General features: G+C 35.4%; 1 protein-coding gene across 14 annotated transcripts in view; it reads left to right on the forward strand.

The window, feature by feature from the left end:
- Positions 1-18,792, forward strand: part of LOC106868837 (mitochondrial proton/calcium exchanger protein) — a 75,778-nt gene that overhangs the window by 15,891 nt on the left and 41,095 nt on the right. For 4 of the 14 annotated variants that reach the window (XM_089341978.1, XM_089341970.1, XM_089341965.1 and 1 more), the window contains 2 exons: positions 3,241-3,279; positions 10,814-10,945. The exons of 3 other annotated variants lie outside the window; for them this stretch is intronic. The gene's annotated coding sequence lies outside the window, so the exon portion shown is untranslated. Of the gene's footprint in view, positions 1-3,240; positions 3,280-9,584; positions 9,705-10,813; positions 10,946-18,168; positions 18,314-18,792 lie in introns of those variants that run through there. 7 more of the 14 variants (XM_089341971.1, XM_014914276.3, XM_089341982.1 and 4 more) reach the window with 5 other exon arrangements.

Consider the following 18,792-nt stretch of genomic DNA (forward strand, 5'->3'; position numbering starts at 1 on the left):
CTTGTATCTGTTGTTTAGTGATCTTGGCTTTGCTGAGGTATATTTTTGGCCTGGAAACAGCTTAATGCTTGCATCAGTCTAGCCTGGAACATGTAGTACTCATATAGAATGTTGTATTTGTGTTTAATTATTAATCCTACCATCAAGTCTACTTATAAAATCAAATCTCTGATCCTGGCCATAGCAGAGACAAGGTGAACTTTGTCAGGTAATTCCTAAGTGTGAAACACAACTCAGATCTTGTGCTTATGATCTGACAGATTTCTGAAGCAGCTCTGAACCATAAAGTAGCTGTGTTTTATTTTACATTTTTTTTCATTTCTATATTTTGTTTTTGACAAAGTAATAAATTGCTAATGAGACTTCTGAAATTGATGCTATTTCTTACACTCATTAATACTATCATCATCATCATCATCAAATTCTTTTTGCCGTTTGCCAAATTTCTGATACTTAGTTCACTTCCAGTGAAATAAGAGAAGTAATTCTTGCATAAAGATACTCCAACATATATGTTAAGTATGCTTATGTTGTTTATGTCAACACTTACAGTTTACTAGACATGTATATAAACCCATTGGGTTACTGATTACCTATTGATAGCATGAGTACATAGTAATTCTGAGCTGGTGTCTGGCCAACTATAAGGCCACTGAGAGTGAGGCACCCTTTAATTTGCATTACAGCATGTCTTCAGTAAAAGGTTACACTGATATAAGATATAGTAAGACTGCTGAGGCAGATATCTTGCCTCAGCTGGTCCCCAGGCTCCTTGGTTTTGTTATTGTGTGTCATTGTAGTGTTACTTCGGCTGTTTTTAACTTCAAATTTTGCACAGGCAATGCAAGCAGTCTTTGAATTTAATTCTTTAAAAAATGAATGTCTTTTACATGTCAGTGATGGTCATTCTCATTCAATGATTGAACAGCTATCATATATGTGTGTATGTATATATGCATATGTATATATACACACACACACACACACAGATACTGTGGCAGATACTAGTGACACGCAAGTAGCACCCATGTCAGTGGCATGTAAAAGCACCCATTTTACTCTCGGAGTGGTTGGCATTTGGAAGGGCATCCAGCCATAGAAACCATACCAAATGAGATGGGGTCTGGTGCAACCTTCCATCTTGCCAGCCCAGTGGCGGCGGTTGTTGTTGTTGTTGTTGTTGTTGTAGTAGTAAAATGTCTGTGTTTTGATCTTGCCATGAATCTGTCTTGATACCTAATGATTCATTCACTGATTACAGAAGTCTACAATGGAAATTCTTCAGGAGATTCATGAAACCTACCAAACTATTTATCTTCAGCTCCTTTTTCAGGGTTGCCAAGGTTTAGTCTGGTCTCTAGATCAACTTTTTTATGAAAACAGAAAAATATTTTTCTGATTTTGGAATATTCTCTAAAATTTATATTGCAAGAATGCATTGAGAGTCAGAGCCCAAGTATAGTTGTGATTAACAACGCTCAAACAGTAAACCTTAAGCAGTTTTTTTTTTCTTGTTAATTAATGAAAAAGAAGCTTACATTCTGGGCGATGTTACCTATTTCCCCTCACTTTGTTTATACATGCCGAGCTAATGTTTTGCTTTCAAATTTGCACATACCTCTGTTCTTACAGTAAGGATTCTTACCTTATAAGACTATATATACCATGTGGAAGGTGGTATAATGTATTTTGGTCTGTATTATAAAATGTATTTTTATGAATAATTGCCCTTATCCAGGCTGTGAGATCTGGTTTATACTTCAACCACTGCATTCATCTCTATTCTCATCTCTAAGTATCTCTTACTCTCCTTTCTCCTTCTCACGAACCTACCCACTCAACTACCCTTGATTCTCTATCTATATTCTCCTTTTAATCAGACCTCCTTTGTTTTCTATTTTAGGCCCCTTTTAATTGATAATCATAATATAGCTTAAGTCACCACTGCCCTTCCTCTTTCTGGATATGTCCTGTTATCTTGCTGGCATCTTCTGAGATATGTTCTTTTATGTAGTCATGGTAAATTTATAGTCACAGTAAAATAGGGGTAGGGGGAAAGTTTATCTGTCAATTCCCAGTGATTCTAATTCTAAGTTGATGAATACTAGCTGCATTGGGATCTTTTGATTGTGATAAGGAGAAAGATGAATGTAGCTATATTACCATTTCTTGACCCCCATTGTTATTCTCTTCTATTACTCCAAATTATAGTAGGCTTTGGGTATTTTCTCCCTAAGTTCATTCTGCTACAATAATAGCAATAAGCATGTAATTTTTTTATTCTCTAGTTCTGATGAAAAATTTACTAAAAAATTATAATGGAGTATCTTGAATGTTGACAACCTATATGGTCTTTTGCATCCGAGGAAAGTGGGTTATTTCAAATCGATGTAATGCTTGCATTGATCGATTAAATGGAGCCGCTTGAAACAGCCGTAATGCACTAATACCTGTTACTTATTTGTTTTTTATTCACCTAACTTCGAGCTGTGTGGACAATACCAGACTGACTTGGTGCCTCAAATACCTAATTCAACTATATGTATATATATGTGTGTGTATACACATAAATTTGTTTTTTGTTATGTATAAAAATTATTTAACATTAAACTATTTAACTGAGAGTTACTCAATACTTTTTGGTAGATTACATATTTATTTATTTCTACAAGGAAAAGGTCAACAATGGCTTCAAAGTTTTGGCTTGCTCACCTTCATCAGATAGCCTTATAAAGCCACTGTCAACATTTCCCTCATACAAGTTAATAATTATACATATGTGTGTGTGCATGTAATATGTATGTGTGTGAAAGAGAGAGAGAGAGACTCCATTCATTTAACCTCCGTTTTTCCCATGTTTGTATTAGTTGGTCCTATGCTTATTTGAGACAAGATCTTACAGACATATGCTCTTCCTGTTGCCAACGATTACCTATTTCACAAGTAGGGGGGGGGGGTTATTTACATGCACATGGGTGTGTGTGTGTGTTTAATTTCAACATTTATTTTAATCATGACTTATATCAAAACTTAAATATCATACTGACACACTGACCCCTTTGTTGAATTATTAATATTAAATCATAATGTACTCTTAAGTATCCTGTTATTATCTAAGTTAATGATAATCTGTCAAAATATTTATGTTGTTTCTCACCTGATGTACCACTTGTAACATTTCACTCTAGATGTTAACAGCAGTAACAACAGCAAGCATATTCTTTCACTTTACTATTTCAGCAATCAACTCTCATTGAATGAACTACCGATATCTTTTAAGTAAGTTTTGATATCTTTGAATAATCTCTTATTTTTCTTTTGCAGTGTTTCTTTCTGATGAGATATATTTTTCCTTCTTCAAATATCTGCAACTTTGACACTTTTTTTATTTACCATTATTAATTGTAAAAATCAAATCAGAGGGTTATAATTAATTCAGACCTAGGATGTTAAAAAGTAATGTAAAGTGGCTGTGTGGTAAGTAGCTAGCTTACCAACCACATGGTCCCGGGTTCAGTCCCACTGCGCGGCATCTTGGGCAAGTGTCTTCTACTATAGCCTCGGGCCGACCAAAGCCTTGTGAGTGGATTTGGTAGACGGAAACTGAAAGAAGCCCGTCGTATATATGTATATACATATATGTATGTGTGTGTGTATGTTTGTATGTGTGTGTTTGTCCCCCAACATCGCTTGACAACCGATGCTGGTGTGTTTATGTCCTCGTAACTTAGCGGTTCGGCAAAAGAGATCGATAAAATAAGTACTAGGCTTCTACAGAATAAGTCCTGGGGTCGATTTGCTCGACTAAATGGCGGTGCTCCAGCATGGCCACAGTCAAAAGACTGAAACAAGTAAAAGAGTAAAAGAGTGTTATAAAATATATTAAATGAACTTTTGCAGGTGGTTATGATTGCTGTTCTTGTTCATTAGGTCCTCATCCAGTCAATCTGTGATCAAAGGTACTTCAGTGATGACAACATCTTGGACAGTATTGCTCTGTATAGTTTTTTCCTTTTAATTATATTTTTCTAAGACAGTAAGACGTGGTGTGAGGGAGACTTGGCTGTTATTTTTGGTAGATTGAGTATTCCAGTTGGTGCTCACTCGTTGTTAGATTCTAGCAGAATATATATGTCAAAATGAAACTCAGTGGAATTTGTTTAAAAGCTGTAAGTTTCTTCTGCTTCATCCTATTCAGTCTATTAACTCACTTCGAATGTATTGTGCTGTTATAAAAATCGTTTCTTGTGTTCCTTGACAATGTATATCTGAAACTACATGGCCAAAACATAAATTATTTGTATGGTACTAAGTGATTAAAAGACTGGAAACCATAGGAGCATTTTAAGTTACTGGTACTTTCAGAGGTATAGCCCTGTAGTTAAGAAGCCTGCTTTGCAACACATAGTTTTAGATTCCGTCCCTCTGCATGTTACCTAGGGCAAGAGTTTTCTACTGTAGTTCTAAACTGCCCAATGTCGTGAATTTGTTAGGTGGGAACTGTAAAGCCCATTGTATATGTGTTTGTGTGTGTATTTTGATGAAAGAGTATAAACATCAGAAATAAAACTGAAAAAATTATACTGTTCAAATGAAGTTTCTTACAATAGTTATTCAACACTGAATTACAGACTCCTGCTTGTCACTTGCTGTCAGAAATGCAGTGAACCAGTGACTGACCTGTGAGACACTTGTAGCCAAAGATAATGTTGCTCACAAATTGTCAACTCAAAATAAAATTCCTCAACACACTAGAAAAGGATACTAAATTGGCATGCTTGTGTAAAGATCTTTGAAGTGAGGCATGTAGAATACATCTTGCCCAAATTATAATCAGAATAATTAAAGTGAATATGAACTCATAGTCCATGACCTTTTAGTTCAAATTTTTATCCACCTGACTATTTTGTCTCTAAATTACATACATGAAGGATATATTTTCAAACTTTACCATTCTTATATTATTTGTGGTATTATATATCTGTACAAAACATATTGCTCTTCTTTGCATTAATATGGTGGACTGACATTAGATAAGCCATCCAGCTTTAAATTATTCTTCTAGCAATGTTCATGTGAATGGCCAGATATGCAGTAATGTCCAATCTATGTGAGATCTTAGAAATGATTCATATTAAACCTGAGAAAATTATCAAAGATTTTATCAAATCTTGCAAATTCCAACCCATTTACCCTGTTATATGATAATCTGTACCAATATTTATGCAGTTGATTAACTTGAATTCCTCTGATTGATACAAGGATCATGATGAAGCTCTTGTGCAGACAGCCAAATTAGATGTCTGTTACCTGGTTGGATGTTTTACTAAATACTGATTGGGACAGGTGGGTTGGATGTCAAAACCAGTAATATTTTTTTGTAGATTCAACTGACTTGTCGTCTCCTAACAAAGACTGAGTTGATGCATAAAGATAATTTAGACATATTGATTCCTTACACATGGATGCAAAGCCTTAAACTTGTAAGTATATACAAGAAATGACCTGATACGACATACATGCATTTTAACAAATGCGTACATAAATATTACAAGTGACATGGAATGATTTCAGTAGTGAAACAAAAGTTATTCTTGGAACTTGCTATTCTGTAACTTAACTCTACAACTCAAGTCTTTCACTCTAGAGTTGTTTCCCATTAAATATTCAGACACAACTATTACACATCGCTTCATGAGTAATCAATTCTTGTTTGTAAACTTTGTTCTTATTATATTCATTTCCTTTTATTTTTATACAGTTTAGCCAAGCATTTTTATACAGCTTAGCCAAGCATTTAAATCAACTGTTTAGGAAGTGTTTCAATAGTAATTAGCCTATATACCTGACCACAGATGAAGCTTAAACTTTATCCTCTATTAAATCAATGTCATAATTTTCTTTTGTAGAACATTGACCTCATTCTAGGAAACAAGACGTATTTTATAATTGTTAGGTATTCTGAGAATGACAAGCAATATTATCTTTTGTCTTTAACTTGCTTCAATCATTAGACTATGGCCATTCTGTAGCACCACCCTGAAGAATTTTAGTCAAACGAATCTGCCCCAGTGCTTTTTTTTAACACTGGTATTCTGATCTCTTCTGCTCAATCACTAGGTTACAGGGATGTAAACATACCAACACCAGTTGTCAGGCAGTAGTGGGGGACAAACACAGGCACAAAAACACATACTTATAGATATATAAATACAGATATGACAGACTTCTTTCAGTTTCCATCTACCAAATTCATTCATAAGGCTTTGATCAGCCCAAGGTGCCACACAGTGGGACCGAATGTAGGGAATACAATAAGGATTCATTCCAAAGGCTGAAACCTGTCTTAGTCACTGCCAATTTTTTTCATGTGTATAGCTGTCATATTGTCTTTTTGTCCAGCAAATTAATCTTTCCCTGTGCCTGTGTACTGTATACAGTAAGCTCACTACTACTACTACTATTAAGGCGATGAGCTGGATGAATCGTAAGCATGCTTAGTGATATTTTGTCCATCTTTACGTTCTGGGTTCAAATGCCACTGAGGTTGACTTTGCCTCTCATCGTTTCAGGGTCGATAGTACCATGTGACTGGCCCTCTTGCCGGTGGCACATAAAAGCACACACTACACTCTCGGAGTGGTTAGCGTAAGAAAGGGCATCCAGCTGTAGAAACTCTGCCAAATCAGATTGGAGCCTGGTGCAGCCATCCGGTTCACCAGTCCTCAGTCAAATCGTCCAACCCATGCTAGCATGGAAAGCGGACGTTAAACGATGATGATACACATTGTGCCTTGTGCCTATAGTAGAAAGGATTATTATCATCATTATCATTATCATCTTGAAAGTGGCAAGCCTGGAGAATCATTAGCACACTAGACAAAATACTTAGCTGCATTTTTCCTGATCTTTACAGTCTGTGTTCAAATTCTACTGAGGTTGCCTTTCATCCTTTCAGGGGGAATAAAATAAATACAAGCTGAACATTGGGATTGATGTAATCAACTAGCTCCCCCAAAATTTCAGGCCTTATGCCTTTAGTAGAAAGGATTATTATTATTATTGTTGTTGTTTCTGTCATTGGACTGCAGCTATACAAGGTTGCTGCTTTGAAGGGTTTCGATCATTTTAACCCAATACTTATTTTAAATCTGGAGTTTATCGATCACTATTTGTCCAGTCTTTAAGTAATGGGGTTTAAATGAAGAACACTGTTTTTAAATGATATTAATGTAAAGACTTGGAGACAGGTACTCCCAAACACACACACACACACACACACACACATATGCATGGCAAGCGTCCATAATTTCCATCTACCAAATTTTGCTCAAAAACATTGGTCAACCTGAGGTTGAATTGGAAGGTACTTGCTACAGATGCCAAGCAGTGGGACTGAACTCTGAAACTATATGATAGCAAAGTAAACTTATAACATTATACTGCTATAATCTTTTTATTTTTTACTTGCTTCAGTCATTGGAATGTGGCCTTGCTGGGGCACTGCCTTGAAGTGTTTAGTCAAAACAAATCAACCGCAGTACTTATTTGCAAAGTTTGATGCTTATTCTATCAGTCTCTTTTGTGGAGCCACTAGGTTATGCGGATGTAAACAAACCAACAGTTGTCAAGCAGATATATATATGTATGACAGGTTTCTTTCAGTTTCCGTCTACAAATCCACCCACAAAGCTTTGGTTGACCTGGTGCTGTACTAGAGAAGACTCTTGCCCAAGGTGCCACATAGTGGGACTGAACCTGGAACCATGTGGCTGGGAAGCAAACTTCTTGTCTCACAAAAATGTCTTAATTTTTCTTGTTTTTTTTAAACTTGGAATTAGGCCAATATTTGTAAACATAGCAAGATGTCTGAGCAAAATAGTATTGTTTGGAGGCCATAAGTGTTCCTGTTTATGTTTGGTCTTAAATTACCTATAATCAAAAGCATCTGCCCCTGACTTTCCTATTTAAATGAAAAAATTGTATACCTATAAGTTTTTTTCTTTTTTATAAATAGCAGGGTGTAGTTTAAGAGGTACATGACTATTGTTTCCAGCATCTTGGGCAGCCACATACATGATGTATCAGTTGGCTCAGTGTCAAAGACCATGTGTTTTAATCTGTTGCAGGAATTTTATTGTTTCTGGGCAGAGCACTTTGTTCCACATTGCTTCATCAAATGGGTTGCATTTGTAATCCAAAAGACTTTCTTTGTCATCCCCTATCATGCTGATTTTGTCAGCAGATTATGTGTTTGTGTCTCTTTTTGTCTTGACATGACATGGTAATTGTAAAACAAGTGTTACCATCATACAAGTGATGTCTTTTCTTTCCAATATCCTTGGAAACAGGTGAAGGTGAGCATCCAGCCATTGAAAAATCTGCCTCAATGAATTCTGTCGGACTCATCCAAGTATGTATAGGTGGATGTTAAAATGATGATTATACATATATGTGTGTGTGTCACATGCTGGGAGCATGTGTGTGAATGACCGTGTCAAACATAAATTGTATTTACCATATGATCAAATAGGTAGATTAAAGGATTTGTTAAAAATATATCAGTAAAATTAGAACAAAAGCAGACTTGTTGAAGTTGAAGAAAGAAGGAAATCAACCAGCCAAAATAAACACAGGTTTTAATAAGTTATATAAATATCAACATTTGCAGGTCTATCCAAACATTGTTGATGAAAGTCATTTATCATTTGTAATAAAAATTCATATGAAACATTTTTTTAAACAAAGATATGGAATTTGTCTATCTCAATTTTTCATAGTCGAAACCTTATTTTTATCTATTGATTAATGTATCTAAATGATCGAGTCAAAAACTATGCCTCGTTAGAGTTCTTGGTTAAATTTAGCATTAACCTTCTTAAGACCAATGCATCTAGTAGTTTACTTCAAAGTTATTTCAAAATAGCTTCTATCTACTGTTGTTCTTCCTTCCAGTTTAACTTCATTGGCATGCAGATTTATAGGTTACAGATTTGCACATTGTTAACTATCTTCATAACAAACATTTCAAACACCTAACTGACAGACATTTGAAACACTTGTAATCATTCGATTTGACTTTTGTAAGCAGACGAAATGTCCTTCAGCTGTTCCACTAATGTTTCTTTTCCAGTCACTCTATTTAGTACGAAATAGTGAAGTGTTATTTGCTATTTTCAAGTATATATCTGATTGTGTTGCTGAGGTAACAGACCTTATCTAACTTGTTACTACCGATCATTGTCTCATAGCATGGGTCTTCTTACTGTCTCAGTTCAATGTCTAAATTTAATTACATTATCTTAAATTTCTTACCTGTTTACTATTTTCTGTAACAATGTATCTACAAAGGTAAATTCTATCAACTTTGAAATGCAACTTAATCTTTCTACACCTTCTGTGTAATTTTACTTTCTCAACTGGACTCATTCTTTTCATTTATCTCATTGTAGTTCCTTTTTATCTATTTATTTATCTGTTCATTTAGTTGTGAGAAATTGTGAACACAGGTGTTTTCATTGGTTTGTTTTCTTTGAGTCATTTTATATATGTTAGAATATAAAGTGTTGTGTGAAATATTTTTCATTGTTAATGTTGTTCCCCTTGAAATTGTGGTGTGAGTGATATGAAGGAAAAGAGAAAAAGAGAGAAGGTACATTGTTCATTTGCTATTCTTTGTTAAAAGAAGACAAATAAAAACACAGGTTTGTTCAGAAACTTTTCCATACTTCAAATTGAGTAGTTACCATTTAACTACATTGTTTTTCTGTTTCTTCTCTGGGGCAGAAATTCCTGTTGCCATGCATTTCAGTTGCTGCTTTGAATTTCATTCTCCTCTAATTATTTATTCATTTATGAAGGAAAGAGGAAGCAGTTGTTTGGGACAGAGCTGTTTTAATGTCAGGGTAAAAATCTTACAAAGGCTATATTTTGACTGAAAGAAAGATTTATGTATTTGTGTGTGTAACTATATAATTAAGTCTGTTCTATGGTTTCTTGTAGGAAGCCAAGTGAACATCAGATGTAGGAAATTTTGCAAACCACTGAGAAACTTTAGTATCCACTTAGATTATCTGAGTGAAACCATAGTATTAATGCGAAATGCTAACTTGGAAACTATGTCTAGCCACCAAGCCTATTCAGTGTCCTAGAGGAACTTCAATTTTCCATATTGTGTACCACAAGGATCAGACCTTTCACCCATTCTCTTCAACCTGCATCTACATGACAGTTCGACATCTCTGCAATTTTTTCACACCACCACAAAACAGACACCTTTATACATAAATAATATCACACTCATATCCGCTCATCATTCTCCAGACATTGTTACTCCATTGCTTGAACCGTACTTAAATCTTCTGGAAACTCAGCTCACAGCAACACTTTACAATAACACCTACTAAATCCACTGTTTCCCATTTTACTTGCAAGGCCAGAGAACATTGTATACAATGGTGGAAACCCACTTTGGCCATAGTAAATGGACTAGAGCTGGTAAAAGAGTAAAAGAATAACCAACCATCATACTACACACACACACACTGACATACTACACACACATACACACACACACACAACAGAGAAGTAGCAGGAATTACATACAATCCCTCATAGAGGACATAGTGGAAAAAGCAAAACAGCACACAGAGCAATCACAAACACCATATTTGTCTAACAAAAAGAGGCAGTAGTAATGACATACAAACACTACGTTAAATCCTTTATAGACTATACCAGTCTTACGTGTGTCCTTGATATCTTCACAACAAACCACAAAATACATAAACCTGTACGTTACATATCATTTCAGGTTGTACAATGACCACACCTACAGATTACCTACTCAAAGAAGCAAAACTATCAAAAAGAAAAGAACACTTGGACATTCAAGGGGCACAGTTTCTTCTGGCAGCAAGCGTCAGATTCTACAATCACTGTCACTGTATGAATAATCACTTTTCAACTATTCAGACCTATCTGTAATATCCCCAGAGCACATCTTCAATTGTTGCTCACTCCCAAAAATAGGTATAAAGGAGCAGCAACTGTTGCACCCCCAGTATGGTTACCATCAAAATTTATAAGTATATAGAAACAGACAGGATAGTGGAGAGAGGGTAGTGTGTCTAGACCAGGGGTTTTCAAACTTTTTGACTTGCGGACCCCTTTATATTTCAGGCTTTACCCTTATAAACGCTTATGAAATTTATATATAAATATTTGCTTAAAATAACATATATTTTTACATTTATTTATTTAACAGTATTTAACAGATAAGTTTATTGTCAATTAAAAGATTTCGATTAAAAAAACATATATAAAATCAAATTGCCCATAAAAAGTATTTGCTGTCCACGGACCCCCTGTGGTCCGCGGACCACAGTTTGAAAACCCCTGGTCTAGACTATCAAACTGCAGTGTGTATGATTATTCCATTCTTGCAGTATGTAGTATGGTATTCAGCTAGGTAAAGTTATGGTATAACTGAGAAGCTGAATCAGTAGGTTGTACTAATTCATTCAGTTACCTGCTTGCCATTGAACTGCTCTGTTAGCGCTAACTTGGGGCTATGCAACAACAGTAAAAGCAGATTCTACACACTTCACAACTGGTATGTATTGAGTACCTTAATATGTATTTGTACAAGCACATAAACCAAAACTGTCTCTTGATATGCTAGAAATAGTAGCCAATTAACAATGTGCCCATCTTGAAAAATGAGCTATTCATTGAACAATATAAATGGTTGCGCAAATGATGGAATACTTGGGGTTGGAACCTTTAATCATTAGCTTTTTTAATCAGTTTAGGCATTGACAACATAGATTTTACATACACACACACACACACGCATGCACGCACACACACACGCATGCACGCACACACACACACACAGTTACTATTTGTGTCAGTTATGATATATATATATATTTGTTCATAGAAAAACATGTAATCGTTACCAATATAGCAAGAGATTTCACTGCAAAAAGTCTAAAGTAGACACCTTAAGGATCGTTCTCCTTGGTTATATATCCAAAGTTTTAAATTTAAAAGAGAGTTTTGACGCTAATATCCATTATTATTGAAATTTATTCCTATGTCAACATTTCTGTATAAGGCTATATTTGACTGTCAAATTTAAGTCAAACATATAAATTGCCTTACATGTCTTCAGGGAAAAAAATTTAAGAACAAAATTCAAGAACAAAAGGAGGAATTTATTTAACGAGTTATTTAAGGACAAATTTGAATATGGACTGGACTTAGAGATGATGTTTTGGTATTTACCTTTTGTTCTTAAATTTTTTTTCCCTGAAGACGTGTAAGGCAATTTATATGTTTGACTTAAATTTGACAGTCAAATATAGCCTTATACAGAAATGTTGACATAGGAATAAATTTCAATAATAATGGATATTAGTGTCAAAACTCTCTTTTAAACTTAAAACTTTGTATATATATATATATATATATTTAAAGCTATTTCTGTCACATATTTTCTGTCATTGTGATGAAATATTTGAGTCGGGATTGTTCTGGAATCTTTTTATCCACGTGCCTGTTTTGTCCAATTTGCTTCACGCAGATAACTTTAATCAATGAGTTTCTAAAATATCCAGTATGTGGGTTATTCAGGGTCTACAAAATTACTGGCTTTGGTTTATTAAATAACTTGGTTGTGTTTGTTGAGAACACATTATCATCATTTCATGTTTGCTTTACCATACCAGCATGTGATGGACGGGTTGTCGTAGTCTCTCAATTTTTATTTGGAGTTAATGTCCTCCTAGGTAAATCAGAGACCACTTTTCACTTAGTAGTTCTAGTTTTTGCATAGTTTCCCTTCTTATCACCAACCAGAGTGCATTACCTCATTGGCATTGACACTAGAGATGTTGTCTTGTTACCAGCAAGACTAAAAAGTCCTCTTTGTCAAGATTAAAGAGTCCCCTTTTCCCTACGTTTTCTCCTTTCGTGCATTCCTTTCTTTCACACAATTTGATATGTATGTATGTATGAAATTGCGTCTCTGTAAAGTTTTCTTCCATTCATCCAACTAGAGTATCGATGAGATGCGTGCAGGGCAATAAATGGAGGCCACATGGATATGTGCAAGCGCTCTCTACCTTTTTGCAAATATTCACACAAACCCTCTTCTTTTCAGATGCTACTCATTCACTCTTCCCATCTAATTTATAATCTTAGAACAGCCAAATCAATGTAGGCCCAAGGAAAGGTAGACCTGGTGAGGTTGTTGAAATGCTAGAACGATGGCATTGTGCTAGACTTGTGCTATGTGCAAGAGTTGATACAGTGGTGAGCCTCAACCAGACTTTTCATGGGTAAGGAACAGAGATAAATTCTTCTGAGTAGAGAATAGCGGTGTAGACAGTGTAGGCATACTGTTGACAGAGAAACAGGTAGATAAGGTGGTTGAGGTAGTCAAAGAGTGTAATAGGATAATTAAGCATTTAAGTAGAGTACCATATTTAATTTTTACTTTTCCTTGAATATGTGTGTATATATATATATATATATATATATATATATATATATATATATATATATATATATGTATGTGTGTGTGTGTGTGTGTGTGTGTGTGTGTGTGTGTGTGTGTGTGTGTGTGTGTGTGTGTGTGTGTGTAGAGTATTAGGTGTGATGTACAGAAGTAAATATTGAAAAAAAAGTCGTCAGAATTTTGGAATAAATGAAAGAAGTTATTCCAAAATTCTGACGACGTTTTTTTTCAATATATATATATATAAACACAGGAATGTTGCTTTGCAACATTTGTTTTTGAAAGTAGTGGTTTTCTGATTGCAGCCCTCCCATGAAATCTGGCTTTGTGCAGCTCCCAGCAAACAGTTTTTTTGGAAACTGGGTTCTCAAGGTGGCTATTAAGCTCTACAGTAATTTTGGGAGCTGTACTTTTGTGATCCTTTCTAACAATTTGTGTAACCATCCGATGGTCCCTATCTGAAAGTTTTGGTTTTCTTCTGGAGTTTTGTTTTGACAAGGATGTTTTTCCTTCTTTTTTGAAAGGCTGTCATTACTCTCAAGACAGTACTACTTGATACACCAAACATTTCGGCTATTTTCATTACGCTAGTGCCTACCACACAAGCACCAACAAAATCGACCTCTTTGAAAGTCTGATAGATCTGTCACTTTATTGAATTTTAATTACTTTCTCTGATGATATCTGAAAAGAAACAGCAATCCAATCTGATTTGGCAGAGTTTCTACAGCTGGATACCCTTCCTAACGCCAACCACTCCGAGAGTGTAGTAGGTGCTTTTACGTGTCACCCGCACGAAGGCCAGTCAGGCGATACTGGCAACGGCCACGCTCAAAATGGTGTATTTTATGTGCCACCCGCACAAGAGCCAGTCCAGGGGCGCTGGCAACGATCTCGCTTGAAAGTCCTTTACACATGCTGCGGGCACAAGTGCCAGAAAGGCGACGCTGGGCACAGATGCCATCCCGATTTCGCTTTCGCTTGCCCCAATAAGTCTTCGCAAGCTGAGTTTCGTGTCCAATGAAGGAGACAACGTTGGCATGAGTGCCAGTCGTCGAATTTAGTTCAATTTCGATTTCACCATGATCTCATAATTGTGAGTGCAGCACCCTAACTGCTAAATCATGTGCCTTTAGACTATATATATATATATATATATATATATATATATATATTAAAACAGTAGGGTAAAAAATTGGATATTAATTAATATCAATTTAATACCATGGAACAAGCACATTAAAAGAATCAAGGAGATTCAGAAAAAATATCTGAGATCTAGTAGACGCATTACATGTGATCTTCTTCTAGCACATTAACAGTCCACCTAGTGGTCTCCTTTATATATACACACACACACACACACACATACATATATAATGCAACCCATGTCAGTATGGAAAAACGAACATTAAATTATTAATAGAAATACACATAAAAGAGCTGAAGGTGTAGATTAGATAATTAGTGTTCAAAAGGATGTAAGGTCTCAACTTAAAATCTTGCTGATACCATTCTGTTGTGCATCAAGGAAAGATCCATTCCTCTCATAACCTTTATTTGTTGGCTCCTACTTATTTATGGAGCTGGTGGTAGGCAGACAGCTTGAACGGTCAGTACACATGTACCAACATATTTACTAATATCTCTTTTTTGAAAGAAGTTAACAAAACGAAAATATAGCCTTCAACCTTCAAGGGTCAAATGAAAACGTTTATAGCAAAAGAATTTTGTTTATAAGTGTTGTTTATTTTCATCTTTATATTGATTTTAATTATTTCTCACATCTTTCTGAAGATTGATTGCTGCTCTTCTTTTGTAATAGCAGTAGCTTTACTTTATCTTCTGTTTATTATTTGTTTGTCTGTTGCCTTGGTTTTATTTTGTCACCACTACTACTACTACTACTGCTGCTGCTGTTATGTGTTCAGTGTCTGATTGCTGACTTGTGAAGTTATATAGAACAGCTGTTGTCAAGTAACATCAGCTGCAACCATCTATTGGCTGAGTTCATGATTGCCCTGTCACCTTTCTTTGGCCTAAATGGTAGTTTTCCTCACTCTGATAGCTAAAGGAAAAGGTTGTGTGGTGGGCATGACTGAAAGGGCTTTCCCCTTCAACTGAACCATCAACAACTTCAAGTTTCATTTGGAGAGTTAGGTGAGGGTGGAGAAGAATGTTCTGCCCTCCATTAAATTTTTTGAAGAGTGGATGAGTGTGCTGAGCATGGCTTGGTAGTCAGCATAATTATGAGTCTGTTGGGCCCTTTAATTGGCCCTAGGTAATCCTTATTCCTTCTTTTTGGGGATTTCTTTGTTATTGTTAGGGCTAAAATTGTTAACCTGCTTTTTACTGAACCAAAACTCCTAGTCGGAGCGTTGGACAAAATGCCCACTGGTATTTCTTCTCACTCATTATGTACTGAGTTCAAATCCCACTGGGATCGATAAAATAAATACTAGTTGAGCACTGGGGTTGATGTAATCGACTAGACTCTTTCCCAAAGCCTTTAGTAGAAGGGATTGTTGTTATTATTATTATTATTATTATTATTATTATTATTATTTCTATGGTGGCGAGCTGGCAGAATCATTAGCACTCTGGGCAAAACACTTAGTAGTATTTTGCCCATCGCTATGTTCTAGTTCAAATTCCACCAAGGTTGACTTTGTCTTTCATCCTTTCGGGGTTAATAAATTCAGTACCAGTCAAGAACTGGGTCGATGTGATCAACTGTTCCCCTCCCTGCAAAATCCAGGCCTTGTGCCTGTAGTAGAAAGGATTATTATTATTATTATTATTGTGTTTTGGCTTTGCTTTAATTTATGCATGCTGCACCCATGTCTGAACTAGAGATTTTGCATCTAAAAATGCTAACAGGTGAGGTGCTATGTAACTGAGAAAACTGATGCGTGTGTGTAAAAAGACAAAAAATTCTTTATAAAATTTACAACACTGAATTAGTAAGACTGCATTTATATAGACAGGAATTTACTTATGTATTTATAATGATTTGCCTTTCACCCTTTCAGTGAAACACTGGGGTTGATGTAATCAACTGGTCCCCTCCCCCAAAATTTCAGGCCTTGTACCTTTAGTAGAAAGGATCATTATTATTATTATTATTATTATTATTATTATTATTATTATTATTTTACTTCTCTGAGCTCTCAGTCTTACTTGCACTGGTTGATTCTGTGAGAGTAGACAGCAGCCTGCTGTCTGAGGTCATACAGGGTCTCTTTCCACAAACTATAAGCTTTGGTACTTGTATGTTAACTTATGGAAGACACTCAGCACCCAAGCACCAATCTCAAATCCTAGTCATCCCCAATAGGGCAGCTTTTGCACCTGCTCTGCCCTCGTGTCATTTCTAATTTCTCTGACATTTCTCTAACTTGGTTGTTAGTGTTCCCAGTACTACTACGACCACTGGCATAACAGTTACTCTCCTCATTACCCACTTTCTTGCAATTTCATCTATTATTGTTGTTATTATTCAAAGCCTGGTAGATGACAGAAACAGCAGAAAACAACTGAACATTATGACCAGCAGTATTTAGTTTCGTCCCTTTATGTTTGCTGTTGAAATCTTGCTTTCAGTCGTTCATAGAATGATCAATGATTAAGTACTGGCATCAATTTTATCAGCTACATCCCTCCCCCAAATTTGAGGCCATCTGCCTGTGTCAGAGATCATTATTTTAGAAGTAGATTGGTAGAATCTCAGACAAAATGCCTCTCTGTAGTGTTATTACCCTTTGTCTTTAACTTGTTTCAGGCAATGGACTATGGCAATGCTTGGACAAATAAACCAACCCCATTGCTTACTTATTTTTTGTCAGGGACTTATTCTATCAGTCACTTTTGCTAAACTAATCTACAGGGACGTAAACAAACCAGCACCAATATCAAACCGCTGTGGCAGACGGCCATATGCAAATTACACACACACACGTATATATATATATGGTGACATTCTTTAAGTTCCTATCTGCTAAATCCTTTCACAAGGCTTTGGTCAGCCTGCTGCTATAGCAGAAGACACTTGTCTGAAGTGCCTTGTAGTGGGACTGAACCTGAAACTATGTGGTTAGGAAGTAAATTTCTTACCACACAGCCACATCTGCTTGTATAATTGTAGCTATGTGTCACTGAGTTCAAATCCTGCCAAAATTGATCTTACCACAAAATTAGCACCAGTCGATAACTGGGGTCAGTTACCTATAATGAATGTGACCTTGTATCTCTGTTAGAAATCATGTTTATTAACTTGCATAATTTCTGAAACTATCCTCAACAGTGTTGTTATTTTTGTAACTGACCATTCACTTAGATTTCTTTCATTCTACACATCCCACCTCTGTCTGTGTGTGTGTATCTCTCTCTCTCTTTTCCTCTCTCTCTCTTTTCTCTCTCTCTCTCTCACTTTCTCTCTTTCTCCCTCTATGATATCATATGTTGTAATATAACTTAGTAACATTAGCTTTTGCAAACATATTAACTCTTACATCCTTTCTGTTGAGATTGTTAAAACTCCTCCTGCACCTCTGTCTGCTGCTGATAATTTGCTAACGTGACAGTTAGCAAACTTTTCAAAGAAACCAAAACAAACCAAATACTTATGCGGATCTTCATAGTTCAGAGCTAAGCTTAGTCACAGCACAGCTGGGTGTGTTTTTGTTTTTCGATGAGGTGAGGAAGTCCGAGGGCCGCAAGGGCAGTTTGAAGTTGATAAATGGATTGAGCAAATTCAAGGGGTTTTACCCATTTTATTTGACATTATTGGTGAGAAAACAATTTTCTCTATCTTTTAGTTTTATGCAGCATGTTGCTGGAAGGTCTGTGCTAACGAGTAACTTTCATAATATAACTAAACACTTTATTTCGCTTATATGATGATTTTATATATATATATATATATATATATATATATATATATATATATGAGAGACAGACAGACGGAGAGATGTACATCTACCTATATATATAATAGATCTCTCTCTCTCTCTCTCTCTCTCTGTATATATATATATATATATATATATATATATATATATGTATGTGTATATGTGTTTTTATATTATTAATAAATTCATAAACTTATCAATAATATACTCAGGAAATCAATATTTAATATTTCGAAAAACATACATCCAATATGACACGACAACATAATAAATTTAAAATTTAAAATATAAATATACGAAATATAAATATCAATATGTATAAAAATCTGAATGTAGATAAATATACGTGTGAATATA

The sequence above is a fragment of the Octopus bimaculoides genome, chromosome 2 (genome assembly GCF_046866305.1).
Source record: "Octopus bimaculoides isolate indiv1 chromosome 2, ASM4686630v1, whole genome shotgun sequence".
Taxonomy (NCBI): Eukaryota; Metazoa; Mollusca; class Cephalopoda; order Octopoda; family Octopodidae; genus Octopus; species Octopus bimaculoides.